Raw genomic sequence first — 14,357 nt, 5'->3', positions numbered from 1 at the left:
TATAGAGCCATAGTGTAACAAGAAAAAACACCACAGTGAAGAAACCAAATATCTCCAACATGCCAAACAACAAACGCAAAAACCAAGCTAACAAGAACAAGGAAGACACTATGACACCCCCAAATGAAAAAGACACCCCAATTCAAGATTATGAAGATGATGAGATCGAAGAAATGCAAGAAGTGGATCTCAAAAAATTGATAAGAACATTAAGAAGTTCTCAAAAACAAATTCTTGAACTACAGAAATCTTTAATCGACAAGATAGAAAATCTCTCTCGTGAAAATGAAATCTTAAGGAGGAATCAAAATGAAATGAAACAACTAGTGGAACAAGAAACTGTGATAGTGACGAGAAATCATAATGAAATGAAGAATTCAATAGATCAAATGACAAACACACTAGAGAGCCTTAAAAATAGAATGGGCAAAGCAGAAGAGAGAATATCAGACTTAGAAGACAGAGAACAGGAAAGGAAACAGGCAAACCAAAAAAAAGAAGAAGAAATTAGAAATCTAAAAAATATTGTCGGGAATCTACAGGATACTATTTACAAACCCAACATTCGGGTTCTAGGAGTTCCTGAAGGCATGGAGAGGGAGAAAGGATTAGAAGGCATTTTCAGTGAGATACTAGCAGAAAATTTCCCAGGTTTGGAGAAGGACAGAGGCATCTTAGTACAGGAAGCTTATAGAACCCCTAATAAACATGACCAAAAGAGATCCTCACCACGACATGTTGTAATCAAACTCACCACAGTGAAACATAAAGAAAAGATCCTAAAATGTGCAAGAGAGAAACGTCAGATTACTCTTAGAGGATCTCCAATTAGACTCACAGCAGACTTCTCATCAGAAACCCTACAAGCTAGAAGGGAATGGCGAGACATAGCCCAGGTACTAAGAGAGAAAAACTGCCAGCCCAGAATACTATATCCTGCAAAGCTCTCACTTGTGAATGAAGGTGAAATTAAGACTGTTCATAGCAAACAGAAACTGAAAGAATTTGTTGCCAGTCGACCTGCCCTGCAAAAGATGCTTAAAGATGTGTTACACACCGAAACACAGAAACATGGTCACCAATATGAAAGAAGGTAAAGGAAGGAAACCTCACAGCAAAAGATCACAGGAAGCTCAATTTCTCTTTGACATAGAATTAAACTCTGATGCTCTGTTAAAGCAATGTGTTAAAGTAATCTATTATGTTCTCTTGATGTCTGTTAAATTCTAATTGTTCAAAAACAGCTGCATTTTTATTAAGAGTTATGGGTTATGTAAATATGTGCTTATTTTCAAAGATTTGAATAATCACCTTGTAACAAGATCAAATTTGGTCTATGTTATGTCATAATTTTAAGGAATCTTATTTCAACCAGATATTTTGGATTTTGAGCCTTCTTGGCATTCTTGACAGGCATTCAAAAAATCAAAGTTTCGGCCGGCGCCGCGGCTCACTAGGCTAATCCTCCGCCTTGCGGCGCCGGCACACCGGGTTCTAGTCCCGGTCGGGGCACCGATCCTGTCCCGGTTGCCCCTCTTCCAGGCCAGCTCTCTGCTGTGGCCACGGAGTGCAGTGGAGGATGGCCCAAGTGCTTGGGCCCTGCACCCCATGGGAGACCAGGAGAAGCACCTGGCTCCTGCCATCGGATCAGCGCGGTGCGCCGGCCGCAGCGCGCTACCGCGGCGGCCATTGGAGGGTGAACCAATGGCAAAAAGGAAGACCTTTCTCTCTGTCTCTCTCTTTCACTGTCCACTCTGCCTGTCAAAAATTAAAAAAAAATCAAAGATTCAAACAATCTGGTCTCTAAAATTTCCAGTAAATCCTGGACTTTGGTTTTTCCAGTTTGGGCCCAACTGAAAAAATCGAAAGACCTATGTCTCTCATCTTATAGAGACACCAACTAATCAGGCTATTTGGATTATATTAGAAGGACTGTCAAGATGTGATGTGGTACCAGACTTTAAGTTTCTATAATGCAAAATGCTATTAATACAAATGTTTGAGAATTAAAAAGTCTAATGATCTTGTGTTACTAGACATGATAATTATCTTAATGAGAAAGCCCCAGAGGCCTAAAGGGTTAAATACTTGTAAAATCCTACAGGTGCTTTCAAAAATACTGTGAAGTAAGCAAGTGCCTCTTGTTGGTTGATGAGTTTATAATTTTAAACAAGGCGACTTAAAGTCTTTTGAAATCCATAGTTATATATGATTTGCTGCTCATAAAACTAAAGCGTTGTTGGTTCTGTGTTTAGCTGTCCTCCTATAGGTTCCTGTGGACTTTTTCCAGCCACTTTTATTTTATTCAGTACTTTGGGATGGCTCTGTAAACAGATGAAGCCAATAATGTATTAACAGTACCAACTGAGAGAAAGTATGGTTAACTGAGGTTACTAAAAACAAAAAGCAATTCAAATCAATTGGTTATCTACAAAAAGAGTTAAAGATTTTAAAAGCTATTATTAAAATTGCTATATTGGTCTATTATGCTATGTTATATGTGTGTACATATTGTATGTCCACATGGGAAAATTTTATTAAGAGTTTTATTTTAAATGGCTTATGGATACGATTGTCCATAAATTTAAGCTGCTAACATCAATCAAAGATACATTTTAATTTGTGTGACCTGAATCTGTGTATCATATGTTTTAAGCGTGTTGGTAGAAAGAAACTAAAACATTTTATATGGTTGTGCTTAAGTTTACTGGCTAAACAAACTACACCATGTTAGATATTTAAGAGGTATTTTCAAATACATGATTGTTAAAATTTATAGAAGGCATTGGACCTTCTGGTAAATGTTTTCTTAAGTTGTTATCTAATGGTTGAAATGGTTTGCTAAGTATTCATGTAATATTGCTATTGTCAGCAAACGATCTAGGACTTGCTCTCTCATTTCTCTATTCTAAGCCCAACTTGTTCTTTCATTTCTCTATTCTCTTCAAGGTAGGAAACTAATTCTATTATAAAGAAATCTGTAGGACGCACAATTTAATCTTTAGACCTTATAAAAGAGATGGCTAACATTTTTCTGTAATAGCATAGCCAAAATAAGAACTTAAATAATAATCTCATAGCTAGATTCACTTCGCCATCAGCCAAGTATACAGTAAGTAGAAAAAACTTCCCTTTCAGACCAAAGGGAAAAAAAGTTTTAAAGTGAGAATATAATTTTCCTCATGGGCATTGTCTACCTTAGAAAAACTACTACAGAACATGCCTGTGACTATAGACTTGTAGTTCAGGCCACCGAAGTTTAGAGATGGGATTTGGGCACTCCCTTGACTTGCATCCTCTGGTCTGCTTTAACACAAACCAGGAGGAAAAGAAAGCTCGGCATCAGAAACAATGGGTGGCAGGCCTATTAATGGCTGATCTGTACAGTGATCTGCCCTCAAGGAGACCCAACAGGCCAGTCCACTGCAGTGGCTTTCAATGTGGTAAGCCTGGGCTTCAGCAGAAGTCAGCTTGTGAAGAGCCCTGGCAGCTCTGCCAAGAGTTGGGTCACTGGAAATGGACCTGCCCTGGAGTCGAAGGATGCCCAGGTCAGAGCCACAGATCTTATTGGCCCTAAGCTGAAAAGCCCTTCACTCAGCCCAACTTCCAAAGAGACCACTGCAGCTGAGGGGATGGTCAAGTAGGGTCAGCAACATTGCAGGCAGAACTGTAAATTTCTTGTTAGAGATGCCCCCTGCCTTTACCTGGCCAGCTCTCCTCCCAGGCCAGCCAAGTAATGAAAGTCAACAGAGTGTCTTCCCCTAGGAGGTTCACACCTCCCTTAGGATATACCCCATGTGAAGAGATAGATAGGTCTGGGCCTCTGAATTTACAAGGCCTAAAGCCCACCAGATTATTATCAAGCCCCTTCTATCAGGTTCTATTTGCCTCTCAATCAGAAAAATTACTTGTAGCTTAGACAGCACCTTTCTTAGCTCCTCTAATAATGACTCTGTCCTTTGTTCTAGGCCCTGTCTAGTGCACTTGGGCCTCATTCCTTTTTAATCATAACCTCTCCTCTACCACCCATGGCTCTACTCCCAACCTGTGTGTACTGATGGTCCTCTTCCCCACTTAATGCTGTATAATTGTTCAAACCTGGTAAATGCCACTCTTAGGATCATTGGTTACTATCCTCACTCTGTCTTTTATGACCTTGTCTAAATATGATCAGAGTCAGTAAACTTGGAAGGCTTCCATAGCCTTGGCAACTCATGATGACAGCCTAGGGTGGTTACTGGCGCCATAAAGTAGAGTGTCAATTTATTGGGTCAACAACAGGAGCCACTGTGCACTTGCTCCTCATGTGGGATCTCTGTCCTTAATGTGCTGTACATTGTGACTTAATGCTATAACTAGTACTCAAACAGTATGTTTCACTTTGTGTTTCTATGTGGGTGCAAACTGTTGAAATCTTTATACTAAATTGATCTTCTGTATATAAAGAGAATTGAAAATGAATCTTGATGTGAATGGAAGGAGAGAGGGGGTGGGAGAGGGGAGGGTTGTGGGTAGGAGGGAAGTTATGGGAGGGGAAAGCCATTGTAATCCCTAAGCTGTACACTGGAAATTTATATTCATTAAATAAAAGTTAAAAAAAAATTTCTTCCCAAGTGTTGTATTTTCCACCTTTATAGTTTTACAATTGTTTATCATTTAGACTGTCTACCATTCAGTAATATCTAGAAAAAGACCTATCTTCATTAATTAGATCCTTCCAAATTACAGACAGGATGAGTAGTTGGAGTTTCCTATAGGTGAATGACAGCATTTAGATAAACTGATCAAAGTATTTGCATTATCTTCTCCAATCTAGATGTCCCATTCACTTTTGATGTTTTATCAACATCACTTCTTACCTGAGATCTTAAGGCTCATTTTACTTTGAAGTTTTTAATCATCTTTTATCTTCTATTTTCTTAAATGCATATTCAAATTATGTAAAAGGAAACAGAAGTGCAAATTCTTAAAAGGTATCTTAAAAGTTTAAGATGGATTTCAGGTTTCTTAAATCCTCTATGTTGCCTTTTTTGACAGGCATAATTAGACAGTGAGAGAGAGAGAGAGAGAGACAGAGAGAAAGGTCTTCCTTCTGTTGGTTCACCCCCCAAATGGCCACTACGGCCGGCACGCTGCACCGATTCGAAGCCAAGCGCTAGATGCTTCCTCCTGGCCTCCCATGCCGGTGCAGGGCCCAAGCACTGGGGCCATTCTCCACTGCCTTCCCAGGGCACAGCAGAGACAGAATCCGGCGCCCTCACTGGGACTAGAGCCTGGTGTGCCAGTGCCGCAGGCGGAGGATTAGCCAAGTGAGCCACGGTGCTGGCCTATGTTACCTTTTAATGTAGAAGGGAATGTATTCTTATAAAGAACATTTCAATGATCAAGATAAACAATCCGACTAAAAAAGGAAACTTAAGAAAAGCACAAAGAGTCAGGCAGTTCATTATTTGGAAAATAGAAAATATAAACATCACATGGAAAATTTAGGCATTAATAACCTGAATTAATCTGAAATTTCAGTTTCTAGGAGGCATTTCATTCCCATTTCATTCAAGATAAAATAATAATGGTGAGTTTATATATTTTTACATTTCCAAGTGGATTTTCTGACAGTCAATAGGGAAAAAACTATTATGTAATATTTCATGTTTTAAATTTTGTCTTCATTTCTGAAGTGAAAGACCTGATGCTGATTCTTTTTTTTCACTTTCTCAAACTTTCACAACATTCAGAAGTTTTTCTGCATTGTGTCTTCTTTGATGTCTAAAAAGCTTTGAGTTTTGACTGTATGATTTCCCACACTGAGCACATTCATAAGATTTCTCCCCAGTATGGATTCTCTGATGATTAAGAAGCCCAGAATTCTGGCTAAAGGCTTTCCCATACTCAAGACATCTGTAAGGATTTTCTCTAGTATGATTACGACGTGTCGTGGTGAGGATCTCTTTTGATCATGTTTATTAGGGGTTCTATGAGCTTCCTGTACTAGGATGTCTCTGTCCTTCTCCAAACCTGGGGAATTTCTGCTAGTATCTCATTGAAAAGGCCTTCTAATCCTGTCTCCCTCTCCATGCCTTCAGGGGCTCCTAGGACCCGAATGTTTGGTTTTTTAATAGTATCCTGTAGATTCCTGACAGTATTTTTTAGATTTCTGATTTCTTCTTCTTTTCTTTGGTTTGCCTGTTTCCTTTCCTGTTCTCTGTCTTCTAATTCTGATATTCACTCTTCTGCTTCACCCATTCTGTTTTTAAGGCTCTCTAATGTGTTTGTCATTTGATCAATTGAGTTCTTCATTTCATTGTGGTTTTTTGTCACTATCACAGTTTCATGTTCTACTAGTTGTTTCATTTCATTTTGATTCCTCCTTCATATTTCATTTTCACAACAGAGATTTTCTATCTTGTCCATTAAGGATTTCTGTAGTTCAAGAATTTGTTTTTGAGAACTTCTTAATGTTCTTATCAGGTTTTTGAGATCCGCTTCTTGCATTTCCTCTATCTCTTCATCTTCATAATCTTGGATTGGGGTGTCTTTTTCCTTTGGGGGCATCATAGTGTCTTCCTTGCTCTTGTTACCTCAGCTTCTACGTTTGTTGTTTGGCATGTTGGAGATAATTTATGGTTTTTTTTTTTTGCTGTGGTGTTTCTTTCTCGTTATACTATGCCTCTAAGTGGGCTTTCTGCTTTGATGGATCCTTAGAGGCTGTGATGGGTGTGGCCAGAGAGCTCTGCTTGATTCTTCAGGTTTAAGGCTGTGCAAAAAGTGACTCACCCAGATTGTTCTCTCCCTTGCTCCTTGCTGGATCTCTCTCTCTCTCTCTCTCTCTCTCTCTCTCTCTTTGGACTCAGTTGAGAGGTAATTCCACACAGCTGAGTGGAATTGAGGGTATTTGAAATCTGGCCTCTGTGAGTATTCGTTTGATCTACCCCTGGGACCACACACAGAGTTTATGCAGCCCTCGATGTGTTCTCAAGTTTCACTATAGTCCCAAAGTTACTGAGTTTTTGTACTGGTTGGCGCTTTACATATGTAAAATGGCACCTGCTCTTTGTTTTGCTCCGTGAGTGGAGAGAGAGGCCTCTGCCTTTCCCCACCAATGTCTTGGGTTTCTGACGTTTTTGTCTTACCTCCCGTTCGTTCCCGCACTGCCGAGATTCTCTGGCTCGGCTCCCGCGGTTAGATTTCCACGCGGTGGGCTCCCTGTAGGTCCTCTGTGTCATATCCACTAGATCCGGAAGCATTTCCTCTGCAGTTTTTTTCTTGAGTCTTTTCCTGAGGCTACAGTAATTCCACTTTTATGAAACTAAATTTTCCCAAACTAAGGCACACGTCCTCACTATCTGCCATCTTGGCTCCGCCCCCGATTTTCTCTAGTATGGACTCTCTGGTGTTGCACAGGAATGGAACTTCTGCTGAAGGCTTTCCCACAGTCAACACATCCATTAGGTTTCTCCGCACTGCGGATTCTTTGATGAAGACTGTGGGCTGGGCCCTGGCTGAAATGTTTTCCACATTCATCACACATGTGCTGTTTCTTCCGAGAGGGATTTCTCTTTCTTTCAAACCTGCCTTTGGGGAAATAAGTTTCTCCATTTAAAAACCTGAGGAACACCTATATTCAGAGTGCCAGGAACTTCATGAGATTCTGCTGCTGAAGGGATCTCCTGCTTTGGAGCTGGTGCTCCATTTTCAGTCCTAGCATCATTATCACAGTGCCTTAGGGGATGGAGCTACCAGGATGGCCACTTGAGTTAGTTCTCCACAGCATCAAGCTCAGAACTAGTAGCCCTTGAGCCTCTTCTTGAGACCCTATCTCTTCTACAAGCACTTCCTGCTTTCACCAATGAGGAGAAACCAGCTGTCCAGGGTCATCAAGTTTACTCTCCAAATCCCCCAGCATGGTCACTGCCTCCTCCCCATTCTCTGGATGATTCTCCCAAACCCATGTTTGTAGCTCTTCGGTAGGATAGCAACAAACTGCTGATGCACTACCTACTCCAATATTTGTTCTTTTGTGTGGGTCTCTGGCCTGAGCCACAGATGGCAAAGTTCTCAGAGCTGGCTCACAGCTTCACATGGTCCTGGTGAGTCCTGGTATCCAAACTGCCTGAATCACTGTCGGAAAACCTCAGTGTCAGGGAGATGATTCCAGGGAATACTCGATCCCTCTTCACCATCAGGATCTTCCTCCAACTTCACTCTCAGAATTTTTCCTCTTCATCTGGATTTGGGATTGTACGTATGGAATCTTCTTCCACTGACTGTGCTGACATTCTGATTTGTAATACTATTCAAGACAATCAAGGCAAGATAGAAACCTCAGGAAAATACTCCCTTTCCTTCACAGGCACTCCTCTGGCTTGGAAACTTCAGCAGCTTTACTGTCCATGGCAAATGAAGAAAACCCTGGCTTCTCCACTTCTGATCCAGCTTTCTGCTATGACCTGGGAAGGCAGTAGGGGATGGCCCAAGCTTGGGCCCCTGCACTTTCGTGGGAGACCTGGAAAAAGCTCCTGGCTCTTGCCTTTGAATCTGTCCAGCTCTGGCCATTTCAGCCATTTGGAGAGTGAACCAATGGATGGAAAAATTCTCTCTCTTTCTGCCGCTGCCTCTCTGTAACCCTGCCTTTCAAATAAATAAATAAATAAATATTTTTAAAAAGAAAATAGATCTTTTTTATTTATTTAAGAAAATAGTTCTTTGTAAAAAATAAGAATGTGAATAGGAGAGGGAGGAGGAAGAAGGGTCAGAGTCCTGTGGGTGGGAAGAATCACTATGTTCCTAAATTTGTATGTATGAAATGCATGAAGTTTGTATGCCTTAAATAAATGTTTTCTAGAAAAAAACACAATAGGGAGAACATAACAGTTCTGGTGTGTTATATTGTGGTCAGTGTGATGATGGCTTATGTTGATGTACCATATTTAGTATAATGAAGTGAGACAAAGAATCTGGTAGACTCCAATCCCAAAGAAAGATGAAGAATTGGAAATTCTGTTTGCCTGGTGTTGTCAGTTGATGATATGCATTTGTGTTGAAATGTTGCAGTATATCACTTTAAAATGTGCAAATATTGCATGTCAATCCAAAATTGAAGATAAATTTTAAAAAAATCCTTCATCAGATTGTAAATAGGAACAGATCCAAATAAAAGTCATACATGATTATCCACAGGTAACATTATACTCATTGGGAAAAAATGGAAATATTTTTCTCTAAGATAATGAGCAAGAATGCTAGCTCTCAGCATATATCTTTTCAAGATTGTGTTAGAAGTCCTAGCCAGATCAATTAGGCAAAAGAAGTAAATAAATGGCATTGATGCAAAAGAAGAATTTAAATTGTTGCTATTTGCAGACAGCATGATCTTATATGTAGAAAATTCTAAACTCTCTTACCAAAAACTGCTGGAACTAATAAATGAATTCAGTAAAATTGTAGAGTAGTAAATAAACATACAAAAATCAGTGCATTTATATATACTAATGGTGAGCTATCTGGAAAAGGAATGAAGAAAGCAATCCTATTTGCAATAGCTGCTAAAGAAACCCAACAGTAGAATATTTAACAAAAAAAGGTAAAAAGATCTGCACACTAAAGATACAGAACACTGAAGAAAATAGAACAAATAAAAATATATGGAAAAATCTCATGTTCATGAATTGGAAAAACTGATATTTTTAATTGCCTGTGTTACCCAAAACAGTTTACAGTTCACGCAAATTCTATCAAAATTCCAACACTATTCTTTACAGAAAAATAAACCAATCCTGAGATTCATGTAAAACCACAAAATACCCTGAAGTGTCAAAGCAGTTTTGAGAAAAACGAATAGAGATTGATGGATTCATCACATTGCCTGATTCAAAATATACAACAAATAACAGTAACCAAAACAGTATGCCAGTTGGCACACAAGTAGATACATAACCAGTGGAAGAGAACAGAAAAGCTTGAAATAATTCTACAATTTCCATCCCACTGATTTTCATTAAATATGCCAATAACAGGGGACCCACCTTTGATGTGGCAGTTAAGATACTTCTTCGAATATCAGCATTCAAGAGTGCCTTACTGTTAGTCCTAGCTCCGCTCTTGATTCCAGTTTTCTGCTGATGAACATCCTGGGAAGTAGCAGAAGAGGGCTGAAGTAATTTTGTTTTTGCCACCTATGGAGGAGACTTGGAATGAGTTCCAAGCTTCTGGTTTCAACAAGAGGTGTTGCATGTGTTTGGAGATTGAAGCAGCAGATGGGAAAGATCTCTGTATGTCAGTATTTCTGTCTCTGTGAGTCTCTGTCTTTTTCTCTGTGTCACTCCATTTTTCAAATAAGTAAGTAAATAAGTACATAAATATAAAAAGAAATTCTTTTTTAAATTTCAGAAACACACAACAGGGAAATGATAGCCTCTTCAATAAATACTGTTGGAAAAACTGGATATTTACATGCAAGAGAATGAAGTTAGGCTCTTATTTCATATAGTATTCAAAAATCATCTCAAAATAGATATGACATAAACTAAAGATCTCCAACTATGAAATTACTACAACAAAATATTGTTCTGATCAAATAATCTTTTTTGAGGAGTGGCCTTAAAAGTAAAACCAAACCAAAAATAGACAAATGGGATCATATCAAACTAAAGAATTTCTCCATTGCAAAAGAAACAATCAACAGAGTGAAGAGACAGTCTTCATAATGAGAGAAATTATTTGCAAACTATACATCTGCTAAAAGAGAAATACACAAAATAAATAAGGAACTCAACTGAATAGAAGTAAAGCAAAAAATTGACTAAAAAATTACAGATTTACATAGGCATTCCTCAAAAGAATACATACAATTGGATACCAAGTACCTGAAAACTACTAATCATAAAGGAAATGTGAATTAAAACCACAATGACCTCAATGACTACTCTCAAAAAGACAAAGGATACAAAATTTTTTTAAAACTTTTATTTAATGAATGTAAATTTCGAAAGTACAGCTTATGGATTACAATGGCTTTCCCCCCCATAACTTCCCTCCCACCCACAACCCTCCCCTTTCCCACTCCCTCTCCCCTTCTATTCATATCAAGCTTCATTTTCAATTCTCTTTACATACTGAAGATCAGTTTAGCATATACAAAGTAAAGATTTCAACAGTTTGCCCCCACATAGCAACACAAAGTGAAAAAAATACTGTTGGAGTACTAGTTATAGCATTAAATAACAGTGTACAGCACATTAAAGACAGAGATTCCACGTGATATTTTTTAAAAAATTAATTAATTTTCTATGCCATTTCCAATTTAACACCAGGTGGTTTTTTTCAATTATCTTTATATACAGAAGATCGATTCAGTATATTCTAAGAAAAGATTTCATCAGTTTGCACCCACACAGAAACACAAAGTGTAAAAATACTGTTTCAGTACTAGTTATAGCATCACTTCACATTGGACAACACATTAAGGACAGATCCCACATGGGATGTAAGTACACAGTGACTCCTGTTGCTGACTTAACAATGTGACACTCTTGTTTATGGCATCAGTAATCTCCCTAGGCTCTAGTCATGAGTTGCCAAGGCTATGGAAGCCTTTAGGAAGGATACAAATATTTGACAATGATGTGAGAGGTCTGTATCTGGTGAGTTGGCTGGGATGCCGCCTGGAAAACCTGCATTCCATATCAGAATATGCAGTTCAAGTCGTAGTACCATTCCCAATGCAGCTTCCCAATAAATGTCCCTGCTGGAGGGAAGCAGATGATGGCTCAAGTACTTGAGCAAACCACACATGTGGGACACAAGGGTTGAGTTCCTGGTTCCTGGCTTTGTACTGGCCCAGCCTTGTTTTTTGAATGCATTTGTGGAGTGAAGCAGCAGAGGCAAGATTTCTAAGTGTCTTTCTCTCTATCTTCTATCTCTTTTTCTTTCAAATGAAATGAAAATAAAAAAGAAGTGTTGGGAATGATGTAGAGAGAAAAGAATACTTGCATATTTTTGGTGGGAATGCCAGTTAGTACAGCCATTGTGAAAAATAGTGTATACATTATTCAAAAAGCTAGAAACAAAACTACCATGTGATTCAGCAATCTTACTACTTAGAAATCAGTATATTGAAGGCATATCTGCCGTCCATGTTTATTGTGGGGTTATTCACAATAGCCAAGATATAGAATAAACCTAAATGTCCCTCAGTTGATGAATAGGTAAAGAAAATGTGCTTTCTCACTCAGACTTATCCCTAATGGTAGAGCTAAAAACGTGCCAGGGGATTCCAATTCAATCTTATCAAAGTGGCATTTACCAATGACATCTTAATAGTCAAAGTGATCAGTTTCAGTTTATAACTGATCATAATTATAGGATTAAATGTCAAAGGGATCACATAAACAAGACTAGTGTCTGCTAATACTAACTGATAGAATTAAAAAGGAGAGAACGATCCAACATGGGAAGCGGGATGCACAGCAGACTCATAGAATGGCAGATGTCCTAAACAGCACTCTGGCCTCAGAATCAGCCCTTAAGGCATTCGGATCTGGCTGAAGAGCCCATGAGAGTATTTCAGGCATGGAAAGCCAAGACACTCTGGCAAAAAAAAATGACCTAAATGAAACTCACTCTCTGTGAGTGAGATCCCAGCAGAAAGAACAGGCCATCAAAGAAGGAGGTACTTTTCTCCGAAGGGGGGAGAGAACTTCCATTTTGACTATGACCTTGTCTAAATAAGATCAGCGTTGGTGAACTCAAGAAGCTTCCACAGCCTTGGCAGCTCATGACAAGAGCCTAGGGAGATTACTGACATCATAAATAAGAGTGTCAATTGTTAAATCAACAACGGGAGTCACTGTGGAAGTTACTCCCCATGTAGGATCTCTGTCCTTAATGTGTTGCACATGTGAATTAACAGTATAACTAGTACTCAAACAGTGCTTTATACTTTGTGTGTCTGTGTGGGTACAAACTGATGAAGTATTTACTTAGTGTATACTAAGTTGATCTTATGTATATAAAGGTAAATGAAAATGAATCTTGGTGTGCATAGGATGGGAGAGGGAGTGGGAGATGGGATGGTTGCAGCTGGGAGGGAGGTTCTGGGAGGAAAAGCCAGTATAATCCAAAAGTTGTACATTGGCCAGCGCCGCAGCTCAATAGGCTAATCCTCTGCCTAGTGGCACCGGCACACCGGGTTCTAGTCCCGGTTGGGTCACCGGATTCTGTCCCGGTTGCCTCTCTTCCAGGCCAGCTCTCTGCTGTGGCCAGGGAGTTAAGTGGAGGATGGCCCAAGTCCTTGGGCCCTGCACCCCATGGGAGGCCAGGAGAAGCACCTGGCTCCTGCCATCGGATCAGTGCGGTGCGCCGGCTGCAGCACGCCGGCCGTGGCGGCCATTGGAGGGTGAACCAACGGCAAAAGGAAGACCTTTCTCTCTGTCTCTCTCTCTCTCTCACTGTCCACTCTGCCTGTCAAAAAAAAAAGAAAAAAACAAAAGTTGTACATTAGAAATTTATATTTATTAAATAAAAGTTGAAAATAAATAAATGTTCATTAAAAAAGAAAATGTGCTATATCTGCACAATGGTACATTATTCAGCGATAAAAGAAAAAAGGAAATGTTGTCATTTTCAACAAAATTGATAAGCATGGAGGACATTATATCAAATGAAATTAAGACAGGCACAGAAAGACAAATACTGCATGATCTCACTTTTATGTTTAATCTAAAAAAGTTGATCTCCTGGCTGAAGAGCCCATGAGAGTATTGTAGGCATGGAAAGCCAAGATACCATGGAAAAGAATAAAAGAAGAAGACCTAAATGAAAGATCTCTGTGAGTGAGATCCCAGTGGAAAGAACGGGGCCATCAAAGAAGGAGGTACCTTTCTCTGAAGGGAGGAGAGAACTTCCACTTTGACTATGACCCTATCGGAATAAGATCAAAGTCAGCGAACTCTAAAGGCTTCCATAGCCCTGACAACTCATGACTAGAGCCTAGGGAGATTACTGACGCCATGAACAGGAGTGTCAAATTGTTAAGTCAGCAACAGAAGTCACTGTGTACTTACATCCCATGTGAGATCTGTACTTAATGTGTTGTCTAATGTGCAGTGATGCTATAACTAGTACTGAAACAGTAGTTTTACACTTTGTGTTTCTGCGTGGGTGCAAACTGATGAAATCTTTACTTAGTATATACTGAAGCGATTCTGTATATAAAGATAATTGGAAATGAAAAAAACCACCTGGTGTTAAATTGGAAATGGCATAGAAAATTAATTAATTTTTTAAAAAAATATTATGTAGGATCTCTGTCTTTAATGTGCTGTACACTGTTATTTAATGCTATAACTAGTACTCCAACA

General features: G+C 39.2%; 1 pseudogene; it reads right to left on the bottom strand.

The window, feature by feature from the left end:
* Nucleotides 1-5,714: 5,714 nt before the first annotated feature.
* Nucleotides 5,715-8,276, bottom strand: LOC133756794 (zinc finger protein 24-like; annotated as a pseudogene).
* Between the last annotated feature and the right edge of the window lie 6,081 nt (nucleotides 8,277-14,357).

Source organism: Lepus europaeus, chromosome 3 (assembly GCF_033115175.1).
Source record: "Lepus europaeus isolate LE1 chromosome 3, mLepTim1.pri, whole genome shotgun sequence".
Classification (NCBI taxonomy): Eukaryota; Metazoa; Chordata; class Mammalia; order Lagomorpha; family Leporidae; genus Lepus; species Lepus europaeus.
Note: the sequence above shows the minus strand (reverse complement) of the source record. Positions and strands in the feature narration are given on the sequence as shown.